The sequence below is a fragment of the Amblyomma americanum genome, chromosome 2 (assembly GCF_052857255.1).
Source record: "Amblyomma americanum isolate KBUSLIRL-KWMA chromosome 2, ASM5285725v1, whole genome shotgun sequence".
NCBI lineage: Eukaryota > Metazoa > Arthropoda > Arachnida > Ixodida > Ixodidae > Amblyomma > Amblyomma americanum.
In genome coordinates this window covers 28,220,542-28,236,183 of record NC_135498.1, presented here as the reverse complement: position 1 = coordinate 28,236,183, position 15,642 = coordinate 28,220,542, and the positions used below count along the sequence as shown (strand labels likewise).

At 48.6% G+C, this 15,642-nt stretch overlaps 1 protein-coding gene across 5 annotated transcripts in view; it reads left to right on the top strand.

Annotated features, from left to right (window-relative positions):
- The window catches only part of Rbp (RIMS binding protein), a 401,872-nt gene that overhangs the window by 1,449 nt on the left and 384,781 nt on the right, over positions 1 to 15,642 (top strand). For 2 of the 5 annotated variants that reach the window (XM_077653608.1, XM_077653610.1), the window contains exon 1: positions 10,917 to 11,475. The exons of 2 other annotated variants lie outside the window; for them this stretch is intronic. The gene's annotated coding sequence lies outside the window, so the exon portion shown is untranslated. Of the gene's footprint in view, positions 1 to 10,916; positions 11,476 to 15,642 lie in introns of those variants that run through there. One more of the 5 variants, XM_077653609.1, reaches the window with a different exon arrangement.

The window sequence follows — 15,642 nt, the reverse complement described above, 5'->3', positions numbered from 1 at the left end:
AACTATGCCACTTATGCCACACATTGTTACCCTTGTTTCAGTTGTTCCTCTGTTGCTGCGCGTGTTTACAATGATGGTAGCGTTTGTTTAAGCACTGCCGCACTTAGAGGGGACGGAAAGTGCGTTAATTACTTGCTAAGAAGAGCGTCCGTACAAAGTTTGCTTTGAATTGGCGCCTTTCATCGACTGCAAATGCTGCATGCCAGTTATGTCTGCTGTAGAGCTCTAGAGGTGTGTTGGTGATAGGCTCTTATTGTATCTTTCACCAAGTGTTGTGATCAGCGCCACGTGTGATGATTTTGTGAGTGTTTGCAAACAAATATATCCGGATCTGGATTCGAATTCTAAGGAGACCGAAAGAATGTTCTAATTACGCAGACCTAAATTAAAAGGAACCCGATCGGGTTCCCTTTAATGCACGTTATGTAGACGGAACCAAGAGACAGTTCGAATAAGCCGGAGGTTCGAATTAAGCGGGTTAGAGAAAACGCGAAATCTTTCTGACGCAGTGCCAGAAGACAAGGAAATAATCTGCGCATACTGCCTGCATTATGCAAGTCATACGCGAAATGAATGGGCCCGGTCGAGTTACCTTGATATCATCATCTCAGTTTTGTTGCAATGCTTGCTATTTGTGTGGCCGGCCTAAAATATATCTCTGCATTTTTTTTTTTTTTGCTGTACGTAGCTCCATCTTCACACTTTTAGTGGGAAAACACTACTTAGCGGGGTCAAATACAAGCAAGGATCTTGTGTGAAGCCTGGTAGTAACTCGGGTAAGTTCGGAGGAGCGTCGCGCCAGCTGCAGCCAATGGGCGCCAGCTGCAGCCGAGTGGAGAGAAACGCTGTTACGTTCACTTACAGTTGCCAGAAAGAACAGGCTAAGAATGAACACAAGCTTTCGCACCGCACGTCTACCCGGTTTAACTACTTTAAAACCCGACCGCTTTTATTTAGTTTTTTTTTTACATTCCCTTTCATCCATTTTTTAGTGGGTCAGGAGCTTCCTAGACTGTTTTGTCATGACGACACCGACAATACGTACTTCACTATGTTGGATTCCTTGCTTCCACTTTTTGTGTTTTGAAACTGCGGCACCTCTTTCTTCCTTTCCTTTTTGAGCCGCCGCGGTGGCTAAGTGGTTATGGCGCTCGGCTGCTGACCCGAAAGACGCGGGTTCGATCCCGGCCGCGGCGGTAGAATTTCGATGGAGGCGAGATTCTAGAGGCCCGTGTGCTGTGCGATGTCAGTGCACGTTAAAGAACCCCAGGTGGTCGAAATTTCCGGAGACCTTCACTACGGCGTCTCTCATAGCCTTAGTCGCTTTGGGACGTTAAACCCCCATAAAACCATAAACTTTCCTTTTTGACTCCCTCCTTTATCCCTTCCCTTACGGCGCGGTTCAGGTGTCCAACGATATATGAGACAGATACTGCGCCATTTTCTTTTCCCCAAAACCAATTATTATTGATTATTATTATTATTAAATCAAGTTATTATGCCATTCTACCCACTTGTTCTGAATTTTGTCCTTACGCAATATACAACGAATATAAAAATTTCAATTTAAATTCTATTGAGTGCAACGTACATGTATCGAGCGCTCGATTCCGCTCTCTGCAGTGCCATGCGTTCATCAGACAGCCTACAGATGCAGCCGTAGTAAAAAAAGTGGTAGCGTTTCAACGTACTTAAACCGAGTACACTTGCGAAAGCATGCGTTTAGCCACTGCTCTCGTGCAGTGCCCAGCGAAGCCCAATCTGTTCGCGCCACCGCGCGGCAATATTTATTTTATTTCTGCATGGGCTGTTGCTATGCTATGCTTGGCCAAGGTCACTCTCAAGGTCACCCTCCCATTGGCTACAGCTGGCGCGACGCTCCTTCGCACTAACCCGGGCTTACTGCAGTTACTCAGGGGCTTCACACAATATTCTTGGTTGGAACAGCGTTAAGCATTCCTTTCGCACTAAAATATACACCCAAACTGATTTTCTGTTTAGCAGTGTAGTGCGGCTGTCTAGAGTCCGAAGGACTCGAAGGACTCTAGACAGCCGCACTGCACTGCTTGTAGTAAGTAGTCTGCTTGGGCTGTCTAGAGTCCGAAGGACGAAGGACTCTAGAGAGCCCAGGAGCACTCTAGAAGGACTCTAGGGGAGGGATGGGAACGACGGTTGCTCGTACTTTCGACAGTTGCGGTACCCTCGCAGACACGAGTCATTTCGCATCGCTCAGAAGTTAAGCCTGTATAGTTTTGACTAAGGCTGCACATCTTGTCTTGCTCGCCATGGCGGTATAATATAGGTCATAAAAAGGAATAATCACACGCATTTCGCTGCGCTCTCTAAGCTGCTTTGATTCGGAATCGTACCGTCCCCTGCGACGCCACCGGGACCGGCACTCGCCGCAGGGGAGTGCTTCTACACATGCAAAAGAGGTGCCTCCGCTACAGTGCCGGTCCCGAGGTGACCTCCGCGTGCGAACCGAACGGGCCACTTGTCAGGATTCCTGCACTGCGTGCACCGCTGCCGTCTTCTGCGAGTTGGATGCTGCAGCAAGCAAGCATAAGAGGGGTTGTTTGCGGGTGAGGGCATGAGGTCCCCATCGGGCAGGGTGCCGTCTGCCTGGACTGCCATGCCCACAACCACCACCGCCGAGACCGTTCACCCTCCTCTCCCAAATACTGCTGTGCCTGCCTCCACACGCCTTCCTTCTTTCTTCCTCTCTTGGTACGCCAATACCTGCGCCCCGCATTCCCACTTGTGCGGCTGTCCGGGTCGTTTATGCAGCCCCCCCCCCCCCCCTTTCTGCTTAGAGTTGCGCAACCGGTATTAACGTTGCGCGCCTCTTTTCTCTTTCGTCGTTGTCCGGCGGACGGAGAGGAGGCTGGTGCCACGGCGCGTCGGCTTCTCTCTCCCCCTCTGCATCGTTTCCGAGAATGAACTCGCGGGCGCCTATTACAAGTGCATCGACACGCGCGAAACAGTGGCGACGGCAATGCGCGGGGACAAGAATGCGGTGCCGGAACGCGCGTCGCCGCCCGTAACGGTCGACATGACAAACGGCTCTCTTTCCCTCTTCTCCCTCTCCCTCACATCCCTCTCTCTCTCTTTTGTCTTAATAATAATAATTGGTTTTGGAGGGAAAGGAAATGGCGCAGTATCTGTCTCATATATCGTTGAACACCTGAACCGCGCCGTAAGGGAAGGGATAAGGGAGGGAGTGAAAGAAGAAAGGAAGAATGAGGTGCCGTAGTGGAGGGTTCCAGAATAATTTAGACCACCTGGGGATCTTTAACGTGCACTGATATCGTACAGCACACGGGCGCCTTAGCATTTTTCCTCCATAAAAACGCAGCCGCCGCGGTCGGGTTCGAACCCGGGATCTCCGGATCAGTAGTCGAGCGCCCTAACCACTGAGCCACCGCGGCGGGGTCTTTTGTCTTCGCAAAATCACTTTCTCGACTTTTTTTTTTAAATTCGCTAGCTTATTTCGGTAACGAGATGACTGCTAGTAACTGCTGGGCGTTGTATGAAAATATTGTCGTCGTTGTCGTTTGTTACGGCAAACAGCCAATACCGACTTGGGTCCTCATTTGAGTTCATATTTCATTTTGTTCATTCATAAAGATGGATCACAAATATGGAGTACAAAGCGAGTAACTACAGCATGCGATTCCGAAGTACTGGATCTCAGGTCGGAGACATTGGCTTTCAGGTATCTCCATTCTAAACAACGGTTGGAAATGCGCCTACCAAGCGAGGATCATAAGAACCTCTAACGTCGTCTCGCGTCGTGAAAATCTTCAGATGACGAACAGCTTGAGCGGCATTCACTGAAACTATGTCGGGATAACCGGGTGATTTCAGAATGCGTCTTTTAGCGCTCACATTATACATGTTGTATTGTACATTATACAACGCTCATTGTTCGCCAGACCTCTTTTTGCGAACTGCGGGCCACTCGGAAAGATCACGATAATAAACTTTCACCAGAATATTCGACCCGTTGCATTACAGTACAGCGAAGAGCTTGGAGAGCTAGACAGCAGCTCATGCCTAGAATCGAGAGTTACATGAGAAAACGGGCATCCATTTTCCGTACCTTTAACCGCATCTAAATATATTCGCTGGGCTCACTTTTATCCGGACAGGATTTGTGATTGCCTTTTATTGTCGACCTGCAGGTGCTGAGTACGTACATCGACAGTACGATATAATGATAATACAGGTATCTAAGCGGTATGATGGTAAGAGTTTTATCACTTGCGAGAGATGCACGGCACCACTTCTTGAGGATAGCCTAAAACTGCGATCTCGAGGACGGTTTGGTTTGGTTTGGTTTATGGGTGCTTAACGTCCCAAAGCGACTCAGGCTATGAGGGATGCCGTAGTGAAGGGCTCCGGAAATTTCGACCACCGGTGGTTCTTTAACGTGCACAGCACACGGGCCTCTAGAATTTCGCCTCTATCGAAATTCGACCGCCGCGGCCGGGATCGAGCCCGCGTCTTTCGGGCCGGCAGCCGAGCGCCATAACCACTCAGCCACCGCGGCGGCACCGAGGACGATAGAAACCCCCAAGACTTCCATGTCTCGCGCTCATTAATGGAATGACTCGTGTCGCCGGAATCGAAACAAACTCTTCCCTGCGAAGCGACGGACTACGATGGGCCCCAGAGAGCCTGCACGCAAGCGCAGAGTGAATCGCCGTTGAAGGTACCAATTAATACGAACTGCAGGCATATCGAAGTCATTTCGAAATGTTCTCGCGGGCGAGTCAAAACCATTCGAAGGTCAATGGGCGTGCAGGTTATCATAAGCGTAGGGAGCAATGCTCTGGGACTGAACACGCCAAAATTTTGAAATTCCGTCTATGGCGAATGTTTTATCAATTTCGGTGAGAAGCCCCACATTTTTTATTGGCAGGTACCGGCACCGCCCGCACTTGTCTACAGACGTGCTATCACTCTAAATACGGATAAGCCTATATGCATGGGAGTAAAAAAGGACTAAGCTGTCCTCTATAGCGCACTCCCTTATAGGGGCAAGGTATGCAGCCCAAGTTCCGGAGTAAATTTCGGTCACTAAATATGCGGAATGCTTCCTCGAGGCAACGGAGATATATTCCAACTGCAAAGCTTAGTAACTCGGTGCAGTGAGCAATGGGAGTGAGGCTTTAAAACGCGGCACCGGAGCTCTTGAGGTTAGCGAAGAGAGGAGATTGAAACCTCGGTTAAAATCTTCGTAACTGCTAAAACTTCGCATGTTTTGTAGAGGGAATTTGTTTCCGCTGCAACCGTGAGTATTCTGTATTTTTAGGGATGCAAATATACCTCAGTGCTTGCGCAGCATACCTGCATGCCTCTTAAAGGAAGAGCGATAGAAGAGACCTTACTTTTTTTTTACTCATTTCGTGTTTAGAAGGTAGTGGTATTACGGAGGAATCATAAAAAAATCAAGCATGGTATTGTAGTCCGGTACATTCCCGACATTGAACATAAGAGGCACAATTGGAGGTTATAATCGGCACTATTGTTATCATGCGCGATATCGAACGTCTCAGTACGCCTTGTAGCCGCAGTGTCAGTGAACCGTGAAACGAGCTTCATGTCACTGATGTATCCACGTTAAGACTTCTTTTTTTTGCGTTTTAGTACGGCGTGTCGGTGATTTGGACTCGCGGACAGCGTGTACTTATTATTGAGTATGAGGAAATAAAAAAAAAAACGCGACAGAGTGCATCACCTCGTGTGAACCCGTGGCGGCGGTCGATGAACCGCGCGTTTGCCTGAGCTATTCCGCCAGCTGTTCTTTTTGCAGGGCTTCGCCAACACGTTCCGCTTCCTCTCTGCGGTAGGAAGTGAAATGTCTTTGCCCTTTCCGGCATGCTTGACAAAACTAAATCACGCGGAGATCGAGGAAGACGCGGCGGTTCCATCCATCTTCGCTTCGAACGCAAGTTGCTGGTATGACAACCTGAACAATTAAGGGAAAACGAGCGCCAGTCGAACCACTGGCTTTGCCGATGCTTGGAATCTGTTCATTTCGATATTGTTATTCCATTTATTGCACTCATTACTCTTTCCACCAGTGTGCCAGTTGTTGAGAGTCTATTCATGTTTTGTAGTGGCTGTATCGGAATCGCCACGGAAATGGTGTAGGAAAATCGCAGCTTCCTCCGATCGTGTGTAGCATTGCATGCCTCTGCTTGCAACTCGCTTTGTAACTGTCGTGAAATCAGCTATGGTCGAGCCTTGAGTTACGTGTACAGTCATAAACAAAAGTGTGCCCTTGGATTAGAGTAGAGGGCCCTAGGGAAGCTCTATTTTAACGAACATGCCTTTTAGTTGATTTTATTTATTTATTTATTTATTTATTTATTTATTTATTTATTTATTTATTTATTTATTTATTTAGCAAATACTGCCGGCCTGTGTTACAGGCCTTAGGCAGGAGTGGGGTACAAACATATTGATAAAAATGACAAGTACATTGCAAAAGAAGCAGATAGCGAACAGAGCAAAAACCAGTACATACAACATGAAATCGATTACAAAGACATAGAACATATGATGACATCGATCCTGGCAGCAAACGAAGGCATCGGACTTGGCCCAAAACAAGGATACATAAGAGCCCTATACATCCTTCAGAGCTTGTAAAAATGATTTCCCTTATTGCAAATCTACTCCATCTTGGAGGATTCCCCTAAGCTTCGCAGCCAATGCGTGTGCTTGAGCTTGAAAAATTATTTGGGGTGATATGTTTCGAGAGGTATATTTTGGCCTGTTAGTGATGGCAATTCTCTCCACGTCTTGTTAAGAGCTTTGATGTTGCACGCTTGTTCCGTAATTGGTCTGCGGAAAGTACAGTGTCCACACTCACCTGCTTCACCCTCCCCCACAACCACCTTTCCTTACACCCCCCCCCCTTTTTTTTTGTCTTTCAACAGAAACCTTTACTAGAGCATTTAGCGTGAGCTCTAGTGGTACAAGGTCCTTTATAATATGTAATGTAAATGTCTTCGTTTCGAGCCACCATACAAGGTAGAGTCAAATTTAGTTATAACGAAGTTGAAAGAGGAGTGGGAATTACTTCATTATAGGGTAATCATTTTCATTAAAACTGAGCTTGCTCCCATGACAGCATTCACCTCGAAATGCGAGGGTCTTCTGAGGCAAGATGTCATCGAATAGTTTTGTCTCATCTGCGTTGAATAAGTCCGCCGCCCTATTCAATTCCAGCAACGGTCGAATGGTTGTTTGAAACCAAACTACTGCAGCTTCTTGGTCGACAGATTCGGCTTCACCATTGACTCCCTTGCCGATTACGTCGCGGTATGCGGAGTTGAGGGGAGGGCAAGAACAGAGAAACCTGGGGAAAAAGCCTTTTGGGCGTGGTAGTTTTTAGCTGCGCAGCGATCGCGTGATCTGTACTATCGCGGACCATCAGTGATCGACTTAATCAGTCTGAAGTGGTCACTATAAATTATAGTTACCAAGTAAGAGAGGTTCTTTATATCCATTTCAAGAAAAACTTTGCTTCGTTTAAAATGACATTTCACATACATTGATTTCCATGGGGATTTCAAGATGAATTCTGATTACTTCGTTATATCGAATAGTTCGTTATATCCCGCTTCGTTATAGCGAGGTTTGACTTAGTACATTCAGAATGGCGGATCGTGTTGAAAATAAATGCGTGCAAGTATGCAACGTAAAAAGTGCAAACTTTTAGAGATATCGCTCACTTCACTAGTAAGAGCATGCGTCCCTCAGAAAGAATTTACTGAAGAAGTGCTTGGAGGACTTGCTAATGAAACTATAGTATGCTGCTAGTCATCGGGAGAAGGAGCAGGGAAGTAAACGGCCGAGATGACGATTACGTAAATATAATGTGACAGAGGCGCACATGAAGAGGTTTGCTTAGGCTGTCTTCAATGTCGCCAGACGAGACGGTTATTGTGCGAGGTCGCAATGGCGGTTATCGCTCCTGTCAGGCATGTCATGTGCGACGCTTCCGACTCACGGAGTGACTGACAGCCTACGCATTCGGTTTTGGTTGTTTAGAGAGCAGGTTTCGTTCACAGGCCTTACCATCTAAGCGACTTCAGACCGTAGCGGGTCTGACCTCCCCTTTCCCGCTCCTCAGTGTGTGAAAGGCGTTCGGCTACTGATTGGGAGGACCCGGGTTCAATCCTGGCCGCGCCAGCCGCGTTTCGGCGATGCGAAACGTGAGAGGCGCCCATTCTGTGGGATGTCAGCGCGCGTTAAAGATCCTCAGGTGGCCGAAACCATTCCGGAGCCGTCCACTATACGGCGTCCCACCCTCATAAGCCATGTGTCGCTTCGGGACGTTAAACCTCACAATTTACAATTTACCTTTTTCTCTGGCGGTAAGGCAGGGTACGGACTCATTACCCAGTTATTTGCAAACATTTGCTTTCAGTGCACGTGTGTATTGTGATTTCTTACATGTGCGTTCGCGCTTAGCGTAAGTGTGGATCTGTATGTCCTACCCATTACATCCCGAATTCATGTGAATGATGTGACCCTCGTATTCCTTCTGTACTGCCACTATCTCAAGGAGTCGGGACGTTCAGTCGAGCTGTTACCACAGCTTTTAGTCCAGACTCCTCCTTTGTAAGATAGGAAATTAACTTGAACTTGAACAGTAATGACCGATATGAAGGAATCATAGCGACGAAAAAATTGCCTTACACGCAGTAGAAATTTGATCAAAATGCCCCCGGGCCACTATACGGATCTGCCCTTTGGGCCGTTTTCACGTCGATGCTATCGTCTTTTTTTTTTTATGTCATGCGTCGAAACTGCATGAGAGGCAACCAGACCAAGAATACAGCATGAAACAATAAGTGGGTGCCTCTGTGGCAGTTCAAATGCCGTGGCAGCGGCGATGAAGGAACACGGGGGGCGGGGTGCCCGGGATTATAGCCATTATGTGGGCGTCTCTTTTCTTCACCTCTGCACAGTGTTCTTTCCAAGGGTGAGGGTGGCAAAGGGGAAGGGAAGACGCCTGTACGCCGGGCGCCGAACCGCGAAGCGGAACGGTAGACAAAAGATCCATTGCGCGACTTGGTTCGACTTCCCTACCCCTCCTACATTCTCTCCGTATTGTTTCTGCCCTATCCAAAACCGCCCGCTTCGTATAACTTTCCACCGGTCGTTTGGAAAGGGATTTTACGAGAACAAAGGCATACTGGCGGCTCGGGCAGTGCAAACAGAACGCGCACGCTGTTCTCAATGGCGGCGACCTTTGTGGTGCTGCATAAAGCGTTATGTTTTTCAAAGGTTAAAACTTTTCTCTGTAATTTTTCTGTTTACTTTATTCAGACATTCAGGTGGAAATGTATAGGTACCGGTCAGAGACCTTGTGGAAAGTATGTGCCTAAAGAAACGAGTCTCCAAAACGTTACGGTGGTGCACCTATATCCTGCATCATTTCACGCTGCTTGACTCAGACCAGCAAGCTTAAACCCCACTTTCTTCGTTGCCATGGATGGAACAGCTTCCATACATCGCATACGTTTGTTCTTTCCTCGTACTGCACTGCGAGTAATACACTGTTCTCTATTCTAGGTGTTAACCCTCGTGATAAATTACGTGGCGTCCTTCAGCGATAAGCAGAAATTCATAGCGCCGTACAGCAATTGAATTAATCATGATATGACTATCACTTGTTGTAACAACAGCAGCTGTTCGGCACAGGATGTGGAGAAGCGCGACATGAGCGCAAGAGATGCCTTTGATTTTCCCATCTCTCAAAAGCTGCGAGTCAGTATACTCGGTAGACAGCATAGGGTTTTTCAGCTGCATTTCGCCAGGCAGCCACAGTAAAACTAAAAATGCCGCGACAGGAATTCAGAACTGAAAAACTTCTTGCATTGAACATAAAAGAAATATCCCAGCCAGGTGCTTTAATGCATGCTAAGCTGCGCGCACCTCCATGCTTTGAAACCATGAGAGGGCTGGCAGAGCAGAGAGGTTTACAAGCTCTACTTGGTCTCAGTTACTGTTGGCTTTTTTTTTTTATAAACGTACCTTAAATGGCCCCGAAATCCTTCTATTCCTGTCTGTTCAGAGAAGCTGAAAGGAGCCATCCACACCTCACAGAGGAACCTGAATGTCGCCCTGGCACGAGGCAGCTGTGAGGAGATGTTGCCAGAAGTAGGGGAGAGAGCGTGCTGAAATACCACCGATTAAAGAAAGGGTGTCTCGCGTGCTGTGCAAGCGTCGGCGCGAAACGATTAAAGAAATGCTGGACTGGGAAATTCGAGAAAGCGGCGTCACGCAATGATCAGAGTCACGAAGATCGTTCTAGGCTCTACCGTGTTGTTACCGAGGTTCCTCATGGTCGGCTCTGGCCCATGCCAGTCATTTTTTTTTCTTTTGATCTCAGTGCTTACTTTAGCCGATAATGCTCGGGCGTGCACACACAATATATACACTCTACTTTTCAGAGATCACGTGCCAACAGAGCTTCGTCCGCTTCCGCATCGAGAACAAAGGAGAGCATAGCCAGCGAAAAACACACAGCAATACAGCCAACCTGTCAGCTGGGCCGGGCAGAGCGCGCGAAAACGCTTCGCGGGCTTCGCTCGACGAGCAAGAAAAAGACACAAAATGGCGCGCTCCAGAGCGCGCCAGAACGATGGGGGAGAGGGAAGGCGTAAGAACAAAACCAGCGGGGGAAAACGCGTATCATCTGGCAACCACGAGCTCGTACTCCAGCTTTGTTCTTTGTTTCATTCGTTCTTTCTCTCCTTTTCTCTCCCCCGGTGCTCCGGCATCTCTTTCGGTTGCTTTAAATTCGCGCTTTCTCCTCCTCGCTCTCGCTGCTCGCTCTCTCTCGCGATTGAGCGACCAATGGGCGGCCAACGCGGTCGGGTCAGCCGTGCAGACGACACAGCGTGCCGGCTGCTGGCCGCGTCTGCTGTATACCGGAGCCGCGTTTTCGTGCGGCTTCAAGGTGCGGTGCTTTTTGCGCACCTTGAAGACGAAGACGAATGAAAAAAAGATGTCCCGTTGCCTGCGCGGTGCGAGTAGTGTCGAGTGACAAAATGTGACTGCAACGACGGGGGACATAACCTGCGCATATCCTGCTCTGCTGGCTACGTTTGACAACACTCATCGCTTGTAGTAGTGCGAACCAACTTGCGAGGATGCCGATTCGTTCGGGAGGCGTCGCGGCCGTCTATTATAAGTGACGCGACAACAACCCTGCCCTTGGATTTGTGGTGATGGTGAGCGCGCGCTTGTTACGCGCGTGGTGATTGCTCGGTGCGTGAGTGTGTGTGTTGGTGTTTCTGCTGGTGGCGAGGGCGCGAGTGAGTGCGGAAGTGATGCCTTTCCGAGCCGCCGTGTTCCGCGCTCTGCAGCAGCGCGCGTGGCAACGTCGTCGCGCCGTCGTCGAACCGTGGCCGTAACACCTGTGCCCGGCGGGTTCGGCCGCTGACAGTGAGTAGCGAAAGTTTCGTACTTCCATGTGTCTGCCTGCTTGCTCTCTGCTTATTTGCTGCGAGGTTTGTTTTTTTTTTCTCCCCTCTAGTTATGAGCAGAGGCCTATGCGTCGCGCGTATCTTTGGAGACGACGAAACTGAAGCGCGTCACGCCAGAAAGGGTTTTTTTTTTGTTCGTTTGGACGGTGACTGTGCCGCACGTGGACTAGCTCACAATAATGTCGGCGACCTGTACAAGTAAACAACAGGGTGCTAACCGGCTTGTAAACAAACGGTAGAAGAGAACAGAGGGCACGCTTAAGTGCGATCCGTCTCAGTTTGCAACGTAATATACCCACTGTGTATGAGCTGTTATCATCCTATGCAACCACCGTTCACTTTATTTCATAGCACCAACCGTACATATCCTGATGGGGAAGCCGTGTGTCGTAATGTTGGTTTTGCGAAGTCTATAGTACAGAAATCAACACGGCCGAGCTGGGGTCTGTCATGCGTGATGAAGTTCACGCATTCTAAATCAATCGCTGTCGGACAGTATATGGTTCCACTGTAGGTATATCGTCACGTTTCTGCAGCTGTCATCGTGATTGTCGCTAGGAGCTGTAACCTCAGGAATTTCAGAGACAGTGTCTAAATTTGCAAGGCGTCCAGCTTCTTAGGGCTCTCAGCAAGTGTAAGAGAAATTAAACAAGGGGGAGCTATACACGTAAGGTATGGTATTTATGTAGCTATGCATTCAAATACTTGCTTCAAGACTGCTCGGTTTACTTTGGTACCCAAAGTTTTACGACGTACCAAAATAACGACTGTGTAAGTCGCACGAATTCTAGTCTGCGTCATTGTGGGCACAGTAGTTGAAACACCGACCTAGCTGCCAAACCTAAAGAGACGACTGGTGGCCGTGTCTGAGAACGCCGAATGATTGGGGGGAGGGTGATAAGACGGAGCCATGCGTGCGACTAGGTTATCTAACGAGCATTAAAGCGCCGATAAGATGTGCGCGTATGCTCTGTCTGGCGGAATAGCGGCCTGTGTTGAACTTGAGGATGAGACGAAGATAACGGTCGAGCTGGGTAAAGTCGAACAGGCCAGACATCATAAGGAAGTGCACTACTACAGAGGTCCCTTTGGTATGCTTCGAAAACATGCGGACCGGCCGGAAAACATGTTACATGGCGCGGTCATACTGAGCACGAGGTTGTAATTTCTTAGATTGTATCGCGGCATATTTGCTCGCTCATGCTACTGAAAAAAAAAAGTTTATTAATGTACAGAAGTATACCATATAAAGTAGTGCTAACAAAACACGTTGAAACACACTTTGTGAGTAAATAGGAAGAACAGTCCAGATATTTGCGCTTTAGAACATACCTGTTGCTGACTTAGTTGGTTCTGATCCGTCGTCAGCACTTCAGAGAACCGCTGTCCTAGATCATGTGTATGCGGAAGTAGGGGCGAAGTGTGTGACGACACTTTCTATCTCAGGCCGCTTCGAATACAGAATGTGAAGGCTTCACACTACACATAAAAGGATCTGGAGAAGAATACCTTATTTACGTGTTGAAGCTGAGAAATGTATATGCTCGGGGAAATGTTAAGGAAAGAGGGAAAGCCAAACATACTATAGAAACCGCACGCCACAATTGTGCGGCGTACGATAAGTGGGTCAATCTGGGAGGTATAACTGGTGGCATGTGTGCTACTGTTTCGCACAAGCACGACATTCAGTAATACGGAATATGCATACAGTAACATGGAAGTCTAAGCGGTCGTTATTATGTACGTGCTATTCCAACTGCCGTAATATCTCGATAAGCAAATCTCACTCTGGCAAACACATGTACCCCTCATTGCTTTAGATACTGTCAGTTTTCTGGGAAAGCTTTTAACGTCCCGCATTTCACTATACTTCTGCTGCACTTCTACATTCCGACATGGCCATCTAGAAGGACGAAAATAGAGTAATTGTACTACTTCTGGACCTGCGGTTAGATAATTCGTTAGGCCCTGTATGCAATATAGGCAAAGTGTGAAATACTACACCCAGTAGCACCAAGGGTTGAAAGACTACACCCAGTAGCAGCGTCATGCATTGGGCAGTTACAGGTGCCTTGGAGCAGTACCAGCATGTCAAAGCCAATGGAAACGCCATCCCATGTAATGCAAACTCTTTGTAGCCGCATACCTTCTCACTTTGTATTATTCTCATATTCTAGTGGAAGCTCTTACAAGGCGACACTCATTTCAGACAAGCGAATACATCATACGCACCTTTGCATCTTGATACCTGGACTGGTGGGCGTGAAGGTTGCACTGTCATTGACCTAGCACGCAAGAATTTGGCGAAACAAAGATTTAACACCCTCCTCCGTCAAAAGTACACAGCGCAAGGAGTTTACTTGTGAGACCTGCAGCATGTCCCGTTATGCATACTGTTGCGAGGTGCGGGTTGCGGACTCGGTGAAGGTTAGGAATTGGGTCTTTATTCAGATATTTTGACCCAAAATAAGAAAACAGGGCCCCAGGCCCTTGGAAGATACAGACTGGCGAGCAGCTGCTCTCTTCCGCTGCCGGAGGAAGACTCTCGTTGTCCGTTGACGGTCGCGTTTTCGAACGGCGTGGTCACGTGACAAAGCTGCGGGTTCCAGGAAGGAAGCGTCCCTGGTGGCCGAATCCAGACCAGCCCGAGTTCCGACGCGAGAGGAGTGGGGAACAGCCGCGCTTCGCGACCCTCATAAACATGGCAAGTCCGAAAGGGGCGCGTCTTCGGCCGAACATGAGCCCCGCGTCTGCGACGAGGCCGGCACCCTGCGGCGCCGAGGGTAGGCCGGAGCGTTCGCGGCACAAACAGTTTCCGGAACTCGCGGGCCCACAGGCCAGCAGTGTCTTGCAACGCAACAATACTCAGCGGCTGTAATCTCTCGAAAGAGGTATGGTTTCGCCTCTTCAATCCTCCCAAGATTTAGAATGCCTGATATGCTCGGAAGCCGCGCTAAACAGCTCAGAAGTGAACCCCTTTGGCTGCGTACTTTTGACGGGGTCTGTAGTTTCTGCGCAACTGTTCTGAGCATCATGCATGTCTAGCTTTGCAAAGTCCTAATGTATAGGCCAGTAACTGGCCTATAACTGTTGCTATCTGACTGACTGTTGAAGTGCTACTGCAATAAATTGTCTGGCCGACTAGGCGCTTCGAAGCGTCAACGTCACATAAAAAACCTTTACGGTTATGCTTGTTTAATAACACGGGACAAACATTTTTAGCAGTGCAAGCTGAAGCAAGGCACACAGACCCCCTTGGACAATATACTCATCGCGCAAGCATAGCTTTCTGGCGACCTGGTCTGAGTTGTCTTACTATCGAGAGCAACATTAGGAGACCCCTGCCAGCGCGTGCTGAACCGCGCCAAACTGCATGCGAGCGCCGCCTCGCGTGCAGCGGGGTCAGTGGGGTTCTTTTAAAGAAAGCTTGCTTGTACGGTGGTTGCTCAGTAGAGGTTAATTGTGAGTGAGGCGGGTAAATGAGATTGGCAGCTGGAGGAGTGCAGGGTCAATTGGAGACCAATGAAAGTGGCTTTTGTACAGCAGTGAGTGCGACTGGTAATGCTGATAATGATGTATGTAATGTATACCTACATCATTGGGCTTGTGCACACTAAGCAGAACAGAGTAAAACAGGAGTTAACTCTCCTCTAGCGCACCTCCTTTTATAAAAGAGAGTCTGCCAACAGACAGCTTTCTCCGTTTTTGACTCCCGTTTAGGTGTACTCGTTTTTAGAGTATAGATAGTGCATGCTATAATGATGGCGACGATGACAGGCTGCGACTGGAATGAGGCCACCGCAGCGGTAGCCTTAGTGCATGGTTTGGGTATCCGCCTCTAGTACGGGAGGTGCGCGGTTCGATTCCCAGTGCCGACGGGTGCCTGCCGGTTGGTTGGTTTTCTGGGGAATGTAAATGGCGCAGTATCTGTCTCATATATCGTTGGACACCTGAACCGCGCCGTAAGGGAAGGGATAAGGGAGGGAGTGAAAGAAGAAAGGAGTGCCGTAGTGGAGGACTCCAGAATAATTTCGACCACCTGGCGATCTTTAACGTGCACTGACATCGCACAGCACGCGGGCGCCTTAGCGTTTTGCCTCCATAAAAACGCAGCCGCCGCGGTCGG